At 53.8% G+C, this 13,721-nt stretch overlaps 1 protein-coding gene across 1 annotated transcript in view; it reads right to left on the bottom strand.

Annotated features, from left to right (window-relative positions):
* LOC138480909 (uncharacterized) overlaps nucleotides 1-13,721 on the bottom strand; it is an 829,951-nt gene that overhangs the window by 693,048 nt on the left and 123,182 nt on the right. The gene's annotated exons all lie outside the window — the stretch shown is intronic.

Raw genomic sequence — 13,721 nt, forward strand, 5'->3', positions numbered from 1 at the left:
GTCCTCAGGCTTCTTTTTCAGGATGTGGTTGCTCACTGCAGTAGTAGCCCTTAAGTGCTGGCCCTCTGTAGTTTCAGTGCAGGTGGCGCCGTCACTAGTACGATCGGGCCGAGACCGTATATGCAGGGGTAGGGGTCCCCCTAGGAGAGATTTGGTGAGTATGCTGGCGATGTATGTCAGCAGGGCCAGCCGCACGCAGTTCAGGTTCTGGTGAGCAGCACTAGGCTGTGTCAGCGGTCGGGGCCACGTGGAGTGACCAATGAGTCCCGGCGCTGCATAGGGTTTATCACACTGACCCAGCTGAGCCTATATACCAGCCTAGCCAGACCATGGTCAAGTCACTGGATCATATGTTTGCCCCTATGCCACTTTTTTGCTGAGTTGTTAGTGGCGATGGGGGGCCCCTATAGGAGGACTCAGACCAAAGTGGTTAGTCAATGGTGGCAGCCAAGGGGTCAGCAGCTTGTTGTGCAGGTGTTTGCTATGCACAGAGGACGTGTGCATAGGTCAGTTCCTCAGTGCAAAGGTCCAGGAGCCCACCACCAGGCCCAGAGCCGCTGGAGAGGAGCAGGCTATGTCCTATGGGGGGACGCCGCACGTGTTGATTTGAGGCCAGGTGGGGAAGGGTCCCCAGAGTTCAGGTAATCTTGGGGCCACGGGCCCAGGGATGCCTTCCTTAAGGCGCCCGGGCTGCCGGCGCACCAGGGCCGCGCAGGCCGGTCCAGCGGCAACCAACAGTCACACCCCATGGCTGAGGGGGGAGGATGATGGAGGAGATTACGGGTCCGCCAGAGCTGAAACCGTGGCACTGCGGGAGCAGCAAGCACCCGCCCCCCGAGCCACCCTACCTTGCCGTGTGCCGGGCCAGTTGTTCTCCAGGAGGAAGGCAGGAGGAGGGAGGGCGGCGAATCGCGCACCAGTGTGGGACCAGCGGCGGAGACGGCGCCAGCCCCCTACGTCCGGGTCCACAGCACGGGGACACCAGGTGTCAACGGAGCCATCCCCCGGCTGGCCGGGGCAGCCCACAGCGGTCTCATGCCGGGGTGCACTCCGAAGGTCTGAGTGTGTACGGTGAGATCCCAGCCAGAGCGATCCGAGTCGCTGGTTGGGTGAAATCAGCGGCTTGGCGCGTTCTTCAGTTCTGGGTGCCCCTCCCCCACGAGGGCCGACAGCGCCGCAGCGCCTGGCAGCTGGGCTCGCCGACTCCCCTGGAGCCGCCACAGGGGGTGAGCCAAACGTCTGCACCCCTGGCACCCCCGGCGGCCGTAACAATGTTCCCAGAGGGGCTGTAGGTCTGTGTCTTGGCAGAGATGTGTGATATATATTCCCGCAGAGGCCACAGCACGGATGTATGGAGTAGCTGTACCAGAGAGGAGAAATTAAGGGATATGTGCATTCTCAGTCCGGAGCTCGGCACTCAGGCTGCCATCTTGCTTTGGCGCAACAGCGCCCCCCCCCAAACATCAACATTTAATTTTAACATTTTGTAATTCATCAAATTTATAAGTATCTTAAACGTCCTCTGGGAATAGGATATTGTAGTTTAACCTCGTGTAGCTCTTTGAACTGAGAATAAGGGGAAAAAGAAAAAAGAAAATGGGAGGGACCTCACCATAGTTACCAACAGATCATCACCTTGTCCTGTGAGGGCGGTATCATTCCCCCTGTTAGATGTCCATCTGATGACTATTTTCACAATGTCAGAGGCATGTTAGGGCTGGAGAAGGTATTTAATCATCCTGGGCTGGAAGAACATATGCTCCTTTTCTGCAACATGGTCTAGAAAAGGTCCCCAGACGCTTGTGAATTTGGGTATCTGATTTTCTATTGCTGCTGTTAATTTGTCCACCCCCAGGAGTTCCCACACCTTTACCCACCAGTATGCTATGTGGGGACCCTCTATTTCCTTCCAGAATCGTGCTTGTGTAAGTCGAGCCGCCATAAGTAGTTGAGTAAGCAGACGAGCAGAGGGGCCAGTGCGGGGATAAGACCCATCATTTGGTGCGTCTCCTAGCAGCATCACTAGTGGGTCCATGGGAGGAGGATTCCACATGTGTCTTTGATCTTTGACCTAATTTCCAACTAGTAAATTTGAATGACCGGGCAGTGCCACCATAAATGACCCAGGTCTCCCTTTGCCCCGCATCCATGCCAGCAGGTGTCCGGATATTCTGGGTTCATCCCATGTAGTCTTTGCGGGTAGAAATACCATCTGTAACAGATTTTAAGAGCCCATTCCCTTACAGCAGTGCATCTAGAGGACCTATGCGCTCTGCCCCAGATTCTCTGCCATGACTGTGGAGATATTTTGATTCCTAATTCTCTCTCCCATGCCAACATATAAGGGAGTTTCTCGTCCTCTGGAACAGTTTCCAGGAGGCGGTAACAGAGTGCTACTCTATGTGGGCGTTGCCCATCCACGACCGTTAGTTCTAGGCCTGAGGGGGGCCTAGTGGCAGCCTTTTTGGTAATCGGATTGGTAATCCAATGTCGCCATTGTATGTATTTAAATCTCTTGGTCTCCGGGAGAGTACATTTCTCTTTGCATTGGGCAAAGGTCAGTGGGACGTTGTTGTTATTGAGATCTTGCAGTCGAAGGTGTCCCTCCCTTGACCAATTTTGATAGGAGTTGACCTGGAGGCCGGGTGTAAAGGCAGGGTTCTGAGTGATTGGGGAGAGTGGACCCAAACCTGGGGAAAGTCCCCTTAGCTTGTATTGTCTATCCCAACAATGAAGAGTGGATCCCGTGGTCGGGAGGAGGAGTTTCAGAGAGGTCTGTGCCTCTCGTGGAAGAAAGGGAAGATGGGAGAGGGGAGCTCCAGAGAACAGCTGTTCAATGTCCTGCCACTTGGGGGGGGGGGTCATCTGGATTGGCCCAACTCAGGATGGGGGTAATTTGAGTTGCTCTGTAATATCTTAATATAGATAGGAGCCCCAGGCCTCCCAAATGTCTGCCCCGGGTGAGAATCTTGGGCTGAATTCTAGGCGTTTTTCGTTGCCAGATGAACCGATTAATCTCTTTCTGTACGTTTAATAAGTCCCTCTCGGGGATGAACACATGGAATGCCTGCAGGGTATAAAGAAACCTAGGGAGCAAAGTCATTTTGACTGCGCTTATGCGCCCCAGCCAAGATATCTCTTGAAGGGCCCACTTCTGTAAGGATTCCTTGGCGCCTTTTAGTAGGGGGGTATGTTGGTTTTCTGTAGGCCCGAATAGGTCGGGGTCAAATGCACCCCAAGGTATGTAATTTTGGAGCTTTCCCATCTAAGAGAGTAAGTGTTTTGCAAGGCATTTAGCGCGTGTGGTGGTTCCGATAGGTTCAGGCCTATCGATTTTGACGTGTTTATTGTGAATCCTGAGATCAAGAAGACCCATGAGTGGAGGGACTCAAGTCCGAGTGTCCCTTAGGAAACAAAGCACATCATCTGCATAAAGTGCAACTTTATGGCATTGATCTCCCACCTCAAACCCCCGAATGCCAGGGTGAAGGCGGATATGTTGGGCTAGGGGTTCCATCGCAAGTGCAAATACCAGTGGAGATAGGGGGCACCCTTGTCTGGTCCCTCTACTGAGGGGCATTTGGGATGTCCAACTAGAGTTGACTCGTATTCGAGTGGAGGGGATCTGGAAATTCGATAGGACCAGTTTGGAGAATTGTGGACCAAACCCAAAGCCCTTCAGGACTAATTGTGTTTCCCTCACTTATAACCTGCCCCTGTCCCTCACTTCCTCTGCTTCTATTCCAGTACTCCACCCATCATGGTCGGTCACATCCCGAGCTCAGCTGGCCGTACTGCTTACCTGCACTTAAAAATGTCTAATATGCGTTGTCCTTAATCTATTTATGTCCAGTTATGTATTGTCCCTGGTGACTGTTCCATTTACTCCCCTCCACAACCTGGTCAGAAGGTCCCTCCATCTTACCCATCCAGCTGACTGCTTCTCTTCTAATCGATTTCTCATCTATTTTATGTTCTTTTGTGATCAAAAGAGCATAGTTCCTCCTGTGTATTAATAAATAAATAAAATACATACAAATACATAAATACAAACAACTGCTGGTCCCTCACTTGATGTGTGGGGGGAATCTATGGCATGCGGTACACTACCCCTATCACATAGAGAGGAGGTTATCACTGTGTTGCTCAAATCCAACAAGCCACCAGAGGAACTAGGTTCCTATCCGCCACTGTCACTAATAAATGCTGACATGAACATTTTCTCAAAAATGTTGGCTGCCAGAATCAGGTTCTATTCCCTTATGAACTACTGCGCTGAATTTGAGATTACTCCTCTGCTTTCAATCACAAATTAACCCCCAAGCTAGAGCAATCGCTGCTACCCGTGATGAGGAAAAGATGTTTGATTAGTTCTCCATAAAGATGACTTAGCTGTCTGTGCGGTGCTATTGTTTGATATGCAGAGCTTCTGTTAGACCTATCTTAGGTTGAGGTAAGCTACATTGGCGTGGGGGCAGTAATCTAGGGCAGATGCCATATTAATTTAAGGGATTGGTACATCAAAGGTTCCCTAAAAGCCATTCAGGAGGGAGGCCACCAGAGGCCGCGCAGGCGATGGCTGCCTGATTTGCGTGCTCCTCCAACAGCCGAGTCGTAAGAGGTATTGAGCCCCCCCCGAAACCCCCCTGCGGCAAGAGAGGAAGGCGGAGTGTGAGGGAACCCCCGGGGCCCCCGCTGATCGAAACAGCGGGGTCCGTGGACCCCGGGAGAGCGGAGAACGGGTGCCGTGGACTGGGCGGTGGGAGCGCCGCAGAGGACCCGGGCGGCCGTGAACCGGGAAGATTAAATCGCAGCCCGCCGACACAGGAGTTGGAGACGGGTGGGCTTGTCCTCCTGCACTGCAGCTGGCCGTCCCCCACTGAGGTGGCGCGCGGAGAGGGAATCCGGAGAATCCGCCTAGGGGTGTGGGCCACCTGCACCCCCCGGGCGAGGACGGTGCGGGCCGCGTGTGACACGCGCCCGAACAGAAAAAGAGAGCGCCGGCCCCGATCGGCCTCCGGAGAGGAGTGGGTGCCGGCACAGGCCCCCTGGGGAGGCTTGCGGATCGCCCGCGAGGGAGGCGGCGGCTTCCCAACTTTCTCCTGCCCGCCAGCCTTGGACCCCCAGCCCCACCGCCAGGGAGGACTACAGGCGGCGGGCGCTGGTCGGGCCCGCTGCCCGCCACCGCACGGTGACCAAGCCCACCTCCCCCGGCAAGGAGGACCTAAGAGCGCGGCGGAGACCCAGAGGATACCGGGCGTGCACCCGCCCTGAGAAGACACCGCGAGGCAGCCTGTCAGGACTGAAACGCCTAAAGAGGCCTACCTGGGTGTGTGGCCCCCACCGGTTCTCGGTGGGGCGAGGGGCCGCCCAGAGGCCCCCTCCCGCTCAACAGGCCCGATTGAGGGGCTGCCCCACCTTAAACTGGGACCAGAGACCCACAACATCCCGGGTCAGCGCAGCATACCCTCAGGGGCCCACTGGGCCACGACCCTCCAAGCAGCTGGGGGGCAATAAACACACTAGCCCCGGAGGGAGACCCCACGATCACGTCAAGTGAAGTGACGCACACCCCCGACGTCCACCGCACCATTGCACCCCCGGCCCACCTTGAACTCACAGGCTGCCCCGGGACCCAGGTGTGAGGCCCCCGACCCCAGTTGGCAGGGCGTGTGCGCGCCTGAAGGGCTACCCCAGCCCCCCGCGGGGGACACCCTATCGACCACAAAATTCACGGGCGAGACGCACTACGGGCTGATCCAGGGGTGGCACAGCACTCCCCTCTAGGGCCCCCCGGACTACAGCGGACCCCGCGCAAAGGACCAACGACACCCCATGAGCTGGAAGAAGGCCCTACAAACGTTTCGCTTCCAAGAAACACCAAACACGACTGAGGTCCCCACAGTCTCCGGCGCTATGGCCCACACGGAACCCGCGGGCCAACCCGCAATGACGATGGAAAAGGGCTTCGCCTCCATCCTTCAGGAGATCAGAGAAATGAGATCCGACATTGCCCAGAAGTTCGAGAAGCTGGACCAAAGGGTAGACAAAATTGAGGATAGGGTCCTACAAATGGAAAACTATCAAACATCCTCCACATCTCAGGAAATCCAACTTGACACACGGCTCGCAGCCTTGGAGAAGAGGGACCAAGAGAGAGCCAGGATCATGGACGACTATGAAAATAGGGAAAGGCGGAACAATCTAAGGTTCTTTGGAATTCCGGAGACGGAGGGTGAGACGGAGAGAGAACTGACTCGAGTGGTGAGAGACATCATCACCCTCTTATTTGCTGAGGAAATGACAACGGAACTCACGTTTGACCGGGTACACAGGGCCGGGGGAAGAGCGGGGGGCCCCAGAACAGTTCTGGCCCGCTTCCACTATTACACGGAGAAAGCCAAAGTTCAAGAGGCTGCGAGGAAAGCGGGGGCGATAACCTATAACGGCGCACAGATCGCCATTTTCCAAGACCTCTCTGCTTACACCCTAGCCAAACGGAGGATGTGCCGCCCTCTAACACAACAACTGAAAGAGAAGGGGGTCCGCTACAGATGAGGATATCCCTTCTCCCTGTCCTTTGAATACTCTGGCCAACGCACAACGCTGGTAACCGAAGAGGACATTAAAGGCGCTATTCAAGATTATGTGGGCGAACCCGCCCCCCGGAGGGAACCAGTGGGTCCGGAGGCGCTCAGAGGGGGCACCCTCGGGCATCTCAACCCCAGAAGGAGAAAAACCGGCGCGAGAAAGTTCAAGAAACTGAACACACCACCAACGCCAATGGAGGATGACCGGGTCGACTCAGAGGGGTGACACCAGCGACCCCACGGAGATCATCGGGCCTAGAATGCAGAATGACACTGGAGACGCCGGGTTTTGCTGCACCCCCCTGAACTGCAAGTATAAGGGGGCATAGAGGGGATCAAAACTGTGGGAACCGAGTGAGGCACCAACCAATGGCCCGGGAGAGTAACTAAAATAGGAGGTCCGGGGGAGCGAAGAGAGGGGGGAAGGGGGGGCTCACGGTAGCGAGCTTGGGATATGACGCCTGGCCGAGGGGGAATCGGCTGGTGGTCCAGCCAACAACCCAGAAATGGAAGAACTACATGGCTGGACGCCGGGGAGGGGAGTGGGGGTTTGTTCACATGTTGGTGGTTTTAGGGTGGGGAATGCGTTGGGGGGAAAGTTGGGAAAACGTTGCAAAGAGATCCAAACAAGAAAATACAGTAAGCAGGGAGGGAGCGCCCTTGCGACACCGGTGACCAAGGGGAAAGGCGACAGCGACTATGGCTGACGACCGACCGGCCCTAGGGGTGGGAACCCTGAACGTTCGGGGCTTGAACACCCCACGAAAAGATCCCTAATCAGCAGGGAATTTAGGAGGGCCAAGCTGGACCTGCTTTTTGTGCAGGAAACACACTGGGCGAGAGGGAGGGAGCCCAGGTTGCGGGGTGGTGGAATCGAAGAGACTTTCTATGCATCTCACAAAGGGAAGAAAAGAGGGGTTGCAATTTTGATTGCAAGGGGGCTGAATTTTGAGAAAGAGTCCATCCTAAGGGACCCCGAAGGCCGTTACCTCTTCGTACGAGGCTCCCTACAAGGATCACCCATAACCCTGGCGGTTGTATATGCCCCGAACGAGGGCCAGGCCCAATTCTGGGAGGGAACGGGGGAAAGACTGAAAACCTTTGTCCAAGGCCCATTGGTGGTGGGAGGTGATTTTAATATGGTCCTAGACCCATCCAGAGATAGACAACGGGTAGGGGCTCCAAGCCTCAGACCCGCTGGAGACGCCACGTCTCGCTGCTTCCAAAGGGTGAATGATGACCTGAACCTGGTGGACACGTTACCCACCCCCCGAGAGGGGACTCACTCTTTCTCATACTACTCCTCCACCCACAAAGCCTTCTCCAGAATAGATTATATCCTTGCAGATGAGGTACTCCGACCACACATAGCGGGTTACAGGATAGATCCCGTACCCTGGTTAGACCACGACTTGGTCAGGGTGACCTTGGCAGGGGGCTGGTGCAAAGAATGGAGGGGACGCTGGAGATGCAATGACGCCATCTTGAGAGATGAGGTACATACCCAGACTGTTCTGGAGGCCATCACAGAGTTCTTCGAGCTTAACGATAATGGGGAGGTGGGCACACATACTCTCTGGGATGCCTTTAAGGCAACACTAAGAGGAGTGCTCATAAAAATTGGTTCCCGACAGAAAAGGGAAAGGGAGACCCAGGAGAGAACTCTGAATGAAAACATAGCGCGCCTCCAACCGGGGGGCTCCCCGGCACGAACCCTAGAGCGTGACCACATGGCCACCCTGGAGGATTACAGGCTCCAATTGAAAAACCTACTCCTCCATAAAACGGAGAAAAGCCTCCAAATGGTCAAACAGAAATACTACGAGAAGGGGGACAGAGTGGACAGGATCCTGGCCTGGAAACTGAGGGAGGTCCAGAGAAGCAGGATGGTGAAGGTAGTGAGGGACAGTAGGGGCACAATGGGATTTGACACCCCCCACATAAGTGAAGCCTTCCGTCAATATTATGAGACACTATATACCTCCGAATAGGACGGCGGCGATGCCCATATCGAAGAGTTCCTCGACTCCATACAGATACTTTCCCTTTCACGAGACCAGGCAGAGGGGCTGGAGGGCCGGGTGACCAAGGAGGAAGTGGAGAAGGCGATTAGTGGGATGAGGGTGGGGACTTCCCCGGGGGAGGATGGCTTCTCCCGTGTATTTTTATAAGAGGTTCCGATCCACCCTGTCTCCATATCTGGCGAAGGTTTTCAACTCGGTGTTGGAGGGGGGCACTCTCCCCGACACCATGATGGGAGCCATAATAGTGGTCCTTCCCAAGGAAGGAAAAGACCCGAGGGAGTGTTCGTCCTACAGACCCATATCGCTGCTCAATATCGACGTCAAGATCTTGGTTAAGGTGGTGGGTAGGAGGATGGAGGGGATAATGCAGAAGCTAATCCACAGGGACCAGGTGGGTTTCATTAGGGGCAGACAGGGTTCGGATAATATCCGCAAAACGATAGATTTGGTTCACTTCACCCAAAATTCTGATCTTGAGGCATGCATCCTGTCCCTAGACTCGGAAAAACCTTTCGACAGAGTGGAGTGGAGTTACATGACCCTCCTTCTCCAACGAATGGGCTTTGGGTCGCACATCCTGAGCTGGGTCGCCGCTCTCTACAGAGCCCCTACAGCAAGAGTCCAGGTGAACGGAGTGCTGTCAAATTCCTTCCCCCTTACTCGAGGAACAAGACAGGGCTGCCCTCTTTCCCCCCTCCTGTATGTCCTCATGATGGAAGCTTTGGCCATAGCGGTTAGGTCCCACCCAGACATCAGGGGAATTGGTAGGGGAGAGGTGGAATTCAAGCTATCCCTATTTGCGGATGATATCCGAGCATATCTGGTGGACCCGAGCTCTTCGGTCCCTCCCCTCCTGTCCCTGGTTGGCTCGTTCGGGAGGTTCTCGGGCTTAAAAATAAACACCGCCAAATCTGTCCTCCTTCCGATGCGACTGGTGGACCCGGTACTAGACCCCCTGACTAGGTTTCATGGGATAGCGGTGAGCAAGAACAAAATAAAATACCTGGGGGTTCTCCTCACTAGGGATTTAACAAAACTAGGGTCCTCCAACTATGAACCCATGCTATCTGAGATCGCCGCCGACTTGAGAAGATGGGGAGGAATGATCCTCTCATGGTACGGTCGGATGACGGCAGTCAAAATGAACATACTGCCTCGGCTTCTGTACCTTTTTACAGCCCTCCCTACCCAAGTACCCACTCAAACATTTATAGACCTACACAAGGAGATCCGAGATTTCATTTGGCAGGGGAAAACTCCGCGAGTTGGCAGGGCCACCTTGACGCTTCCGAGAGAGGAGGGGGGTTTTGGTCTCCCAGATTTCCAACTGTACTATCATGCAGCGCAACTGCGGGTCCTTCTAGAACACATGAAGGAAGGTTTACGGACATATTGGTCATACCTAGAGGACATGGATGTCCACCCTCTAAAAGTCCGTGACCTCCTGTGGGCTCCTCGCAGGTCGATCCCGAAGCAAGCGCTATCCCACCCGACCCTGGGTGTTCTCTGGGACATTTGGAGGGAGTGCCCCCAGACAGCACATCTATCTTCATGGCCGTCCCCTATGACCTCCTTGTGGGGGCCCTCCCTGAAATTGGGCAGCAGAGGGTTCAGACAATCCCAGAGTTGGTCAGATGCGGGAATGGAATGGGCGGGCCAGCTATTCAGGGAGGGAGAATTTGTGAGTTATGAGGACCTCCGGGAGGGACTGGGAGGTGGGACCCTCTCCATCTTCGAATACCTCCGCCTCAAGGGCATCCTTAACAACCCCGTATGGGGCCCTAACCTGCGAAGACAACTAACGCCCTTCGAGAAACTCCTTGACTCAGCAACCTCTAGAAAGGGAGCGGTCTCCCGCATGTACACTGTCTTAAATGCTCATGACCTCCAGGCAAGGCGAGGATTCCGGGGTTTTTGGAGTGACCTGGCGGGGGAGGAGATATCTGAGGACGCCTGGGCTCGCATTTTCAAGATATCGTTTCATGGCAATCTTTTTACCTCAGACATGGAACACAACTTTAAAATCCTGCAGGGGTGGCACAGGGACCCAGTAAAACTCTCGAAACTGTTCGCAGGGGTATCCCCTGAATGCCCGAGGGGCTGAGGCCAGTTAGGGACTAGAGGTCATATGTGGTGGTTATGTCCGAAGGTACAAACCTATTGGGAAGCGGTGAGAGATTGGATAGCGGCGGTAACTGAGGACCCTCTACCCCTCAACCCGCTGACCATGCTGCTGGGCCTCCCCCCGGAGGAAACAGAAATACACAGATACCCTAGGATGTGGGAAACCATGTTGAGGGCAGGCAAAGTAGCCCTGGCCCAGAGGTGGAAGAGCCCGGAAACACCTTCCAAAGACGACTGGACCAAAAAACTTAAGAACATGTTCTTGATGGACAAACTGACTGCTTTGGTGAACAATGGCTCAAGCTCATTCCCCACTGAATGGTACGGGGTCCAGCAGGCATGGGGATGGGATGTCCACTAGTCCCGAAATGGCGTCCCCGGATGGCCGGGGCGCAACCACCGCAGTGAAGGACAGCACCCAATCGGGGGGTCCCCACGGCCTGGGGCGATGTCGGCTTCTGGCCAGTAACTGAATGGGTCACATGTTGCGGCGCTCCAAAGAACTAGGAAAATATGTGAAAGTTTGGTCTCTTTTTTGCTGTTATGTTTGGTTTGGACATGGTGAGGGGGTGGGAGGGGGAGGGCCGTGAAAGGAGGGGCAGGGGGGCCTCAGATAGGCCCCGTTTTCTGTTTTTTTTTCTGTTTTACAAAATGCTAATAAAAACCAAAGTTAAAAAAAGAAAAGCCATTCAGCATAAAATCTGTTTTTAAGATAAAACGTTGTTTGGAGATACCTTAGAAAATAAAATGCATAAGGCATTTAAAACAGAAAATATATGCAGACAAATTAAGAAAAAAGGTGGCTCTTCATTAAGACACAGGTTGCCAGTGTAAAGACATTAGGTTCTAGATCGAAAGCTGGTGGCAATAAGGATGACAAAGCCTCCCCACCAAGAGCCAGAAATCCTGACAAGAATAGAGAGCTGGTGGGTGGAAGACCCCAGCACTTTTACAAAGTATGAGAAAGGTGGGTTGTAGACAGAAGAAGTGCAATGTCTGAGTTAGAGAATGGGCGCAACAAGGACATAGAAACAGAGGGAGAGAAGGAAGAGAAAACAGGAGTAGAATAAGCCAAAGTGCAGGAGGGTGACCTTGAATGAGAAAAAAGAAGCAACGTCAGTACCAAGAGGAATTAACTAGGAGTCAGATCAAGAGGAGGAGGGGAGAGAATGCAAGTCAGAGTTTGGCCCAGAAAGTGTTGGTTTCCAACTGTACTAGAACTTCATAGATAGGAAGAGTGGAAGAAACTGTAGTAGCCATCTCCCCTAGTACAAGTGTGGGGGACAGGGGAACAGAGTGCCCAAAGATCAAACGGAAACCAGTATGGAAATTGAGCAGAGAACATTACATAGGGGATATGGTTTGCAGAGACAATTCTGCACTTTAAACGGCCAGTCACTACAAAGGGTGAATCTCATTGCATGGAGCAATATTCATAACATTCCTGCATTGCAATGTGGAACCACAGCAGTTTTGCAGTTTTTAAAAGATGGGTTGCAAAAGGGATAGGCAGTCGCTTCCCCAAGTGCGTATAGTGTGGCAATTAAGGCTCCAAGATAGGAGGGGATGGGAGAGGAAAATGGAAGGAGCGAAGTGGGCTGCTAAGTGGTGTTGCAGTCAGCAGTCCCCCCTTGCTTACCTGTTGGAGTCTGGTGCCTGGAGAAGTCTGTCTTCGCTGTTTGCCATTTGCTCTGAGCTGCATTGAGCTCTGCCTTCAATAATGATATGATATGATAGGTTATTTATAATGCGCTTAATACCCAGAGGCAGGGCCGTCACGAGGGGAGTGCAAGGGTGGCAAACTGAACCGGGCATCGCTTTTCGAGGGGCCTCGCGGCCCCCTCTCCTAGGAGAAGGCAGCACAGTCTCCCGTGTCCTTTATTTACATGGTGGACTGTGCTGTCTCCTCTCTGCCCCCGCAATGATTTTGCTGTTTGTTGCAAAGCCATTTGGCTCCGCAACAAACTGCAAAATAATGGGAGACAGCAGGGCTCTGAAGTGAGCTCTGCTGCCTCCCGTTATTCAGCTGACAATGTAGACATGCTGAATTACATGAGAGGGCTCCTCTCCTGTCAGTCAGCGTGTTCACGTTGCTCAGTGTGTGACTGATATGAGAGGAGTTCTCTGCTGTCCGACAGCATGTCCCTGTGTCTCGTTTGCTTTCCTCTGCGCTGTGCTCTCTCCTTTGTCTCTCTTCTGCCCGTGCACCTAATGTCATCCACCCCAAGTCTCCTTTATCACTTTCCTCTCCGTTTCTTTGTGTTATCTCACGTCATGCTTATTCCTCTGTCTCCAGGCTCCACTCCAGGTGGGCTTTCTTCACATCCCCGTCCCTGTGTCTCTCTCCTCTCCCTGTTACTATGATTTCTCCTGCACCCTGATCACCCCAGTGTCTCACTCCTTCAGCGTTACTTTGACTTGTTCCACATTCTGCTCACCCCTTTGACTCCCCCCTCTTCCCTTTGTCACTCTACGCTCTCCCTGCTACTTTGCTTCCCCCCATGTTCTCTTCTACCCATGTTACTTGGGTTTACCCGACATCCTCCTCTCCCCTTTATCTCCCTCCTCTCGCTCCTTTCTTTCCCCTTTATCTCCCTTCTCTCACATCCTCCTCTCCCCTATGTCTCCCTCCTATCACACCCTTTTCTTCTTTTTGTCTCTATCCTCTCACATCCTCCTCCCCTTTGTCTCCCTTCTCCCACATGCTTCTCTCCCCTTTGTCTCCCTCCTCTCACATTCTCCTCTCCTCTGTGTCTCCCTGCTCCCACATCCTCCTCTCCCCTTTGTCTCCCTCCACTCACACCCTCCTCTCCCCTTTGTCTTCATCCTCTCACATCCTCCCCTCCCATGTGTCTCCCTTCTCTCACATCCTTCTCCCCCCTCTCACATTCTCCTCTCCCCTTTGTCGCCCTCCTGCCACATCATTCTCTCCCCTTTGTTTCTTTCCTCTCACATCCTTCTCTCCCCGTTGTCCCCCTCTCAC

The sequence above is a fragment of the Ambystoma mexicanum genome, chromosome 5p (genome assembly GCF_040938575.1).
Source record: "Ambystoma mexicanum isolate Mex_15411 chromosome 5p, UKY_AmexF1_1, whole genome shotgun sequence".
In the NCBI taxonomy this organism is placed as follows: domain Eukaryota; kingdom Metazoa; phylum Chordata; class Amphibia; order Caudata; family Ambystomatidae; genus Ambystoma; species Ambystoma mexicanum.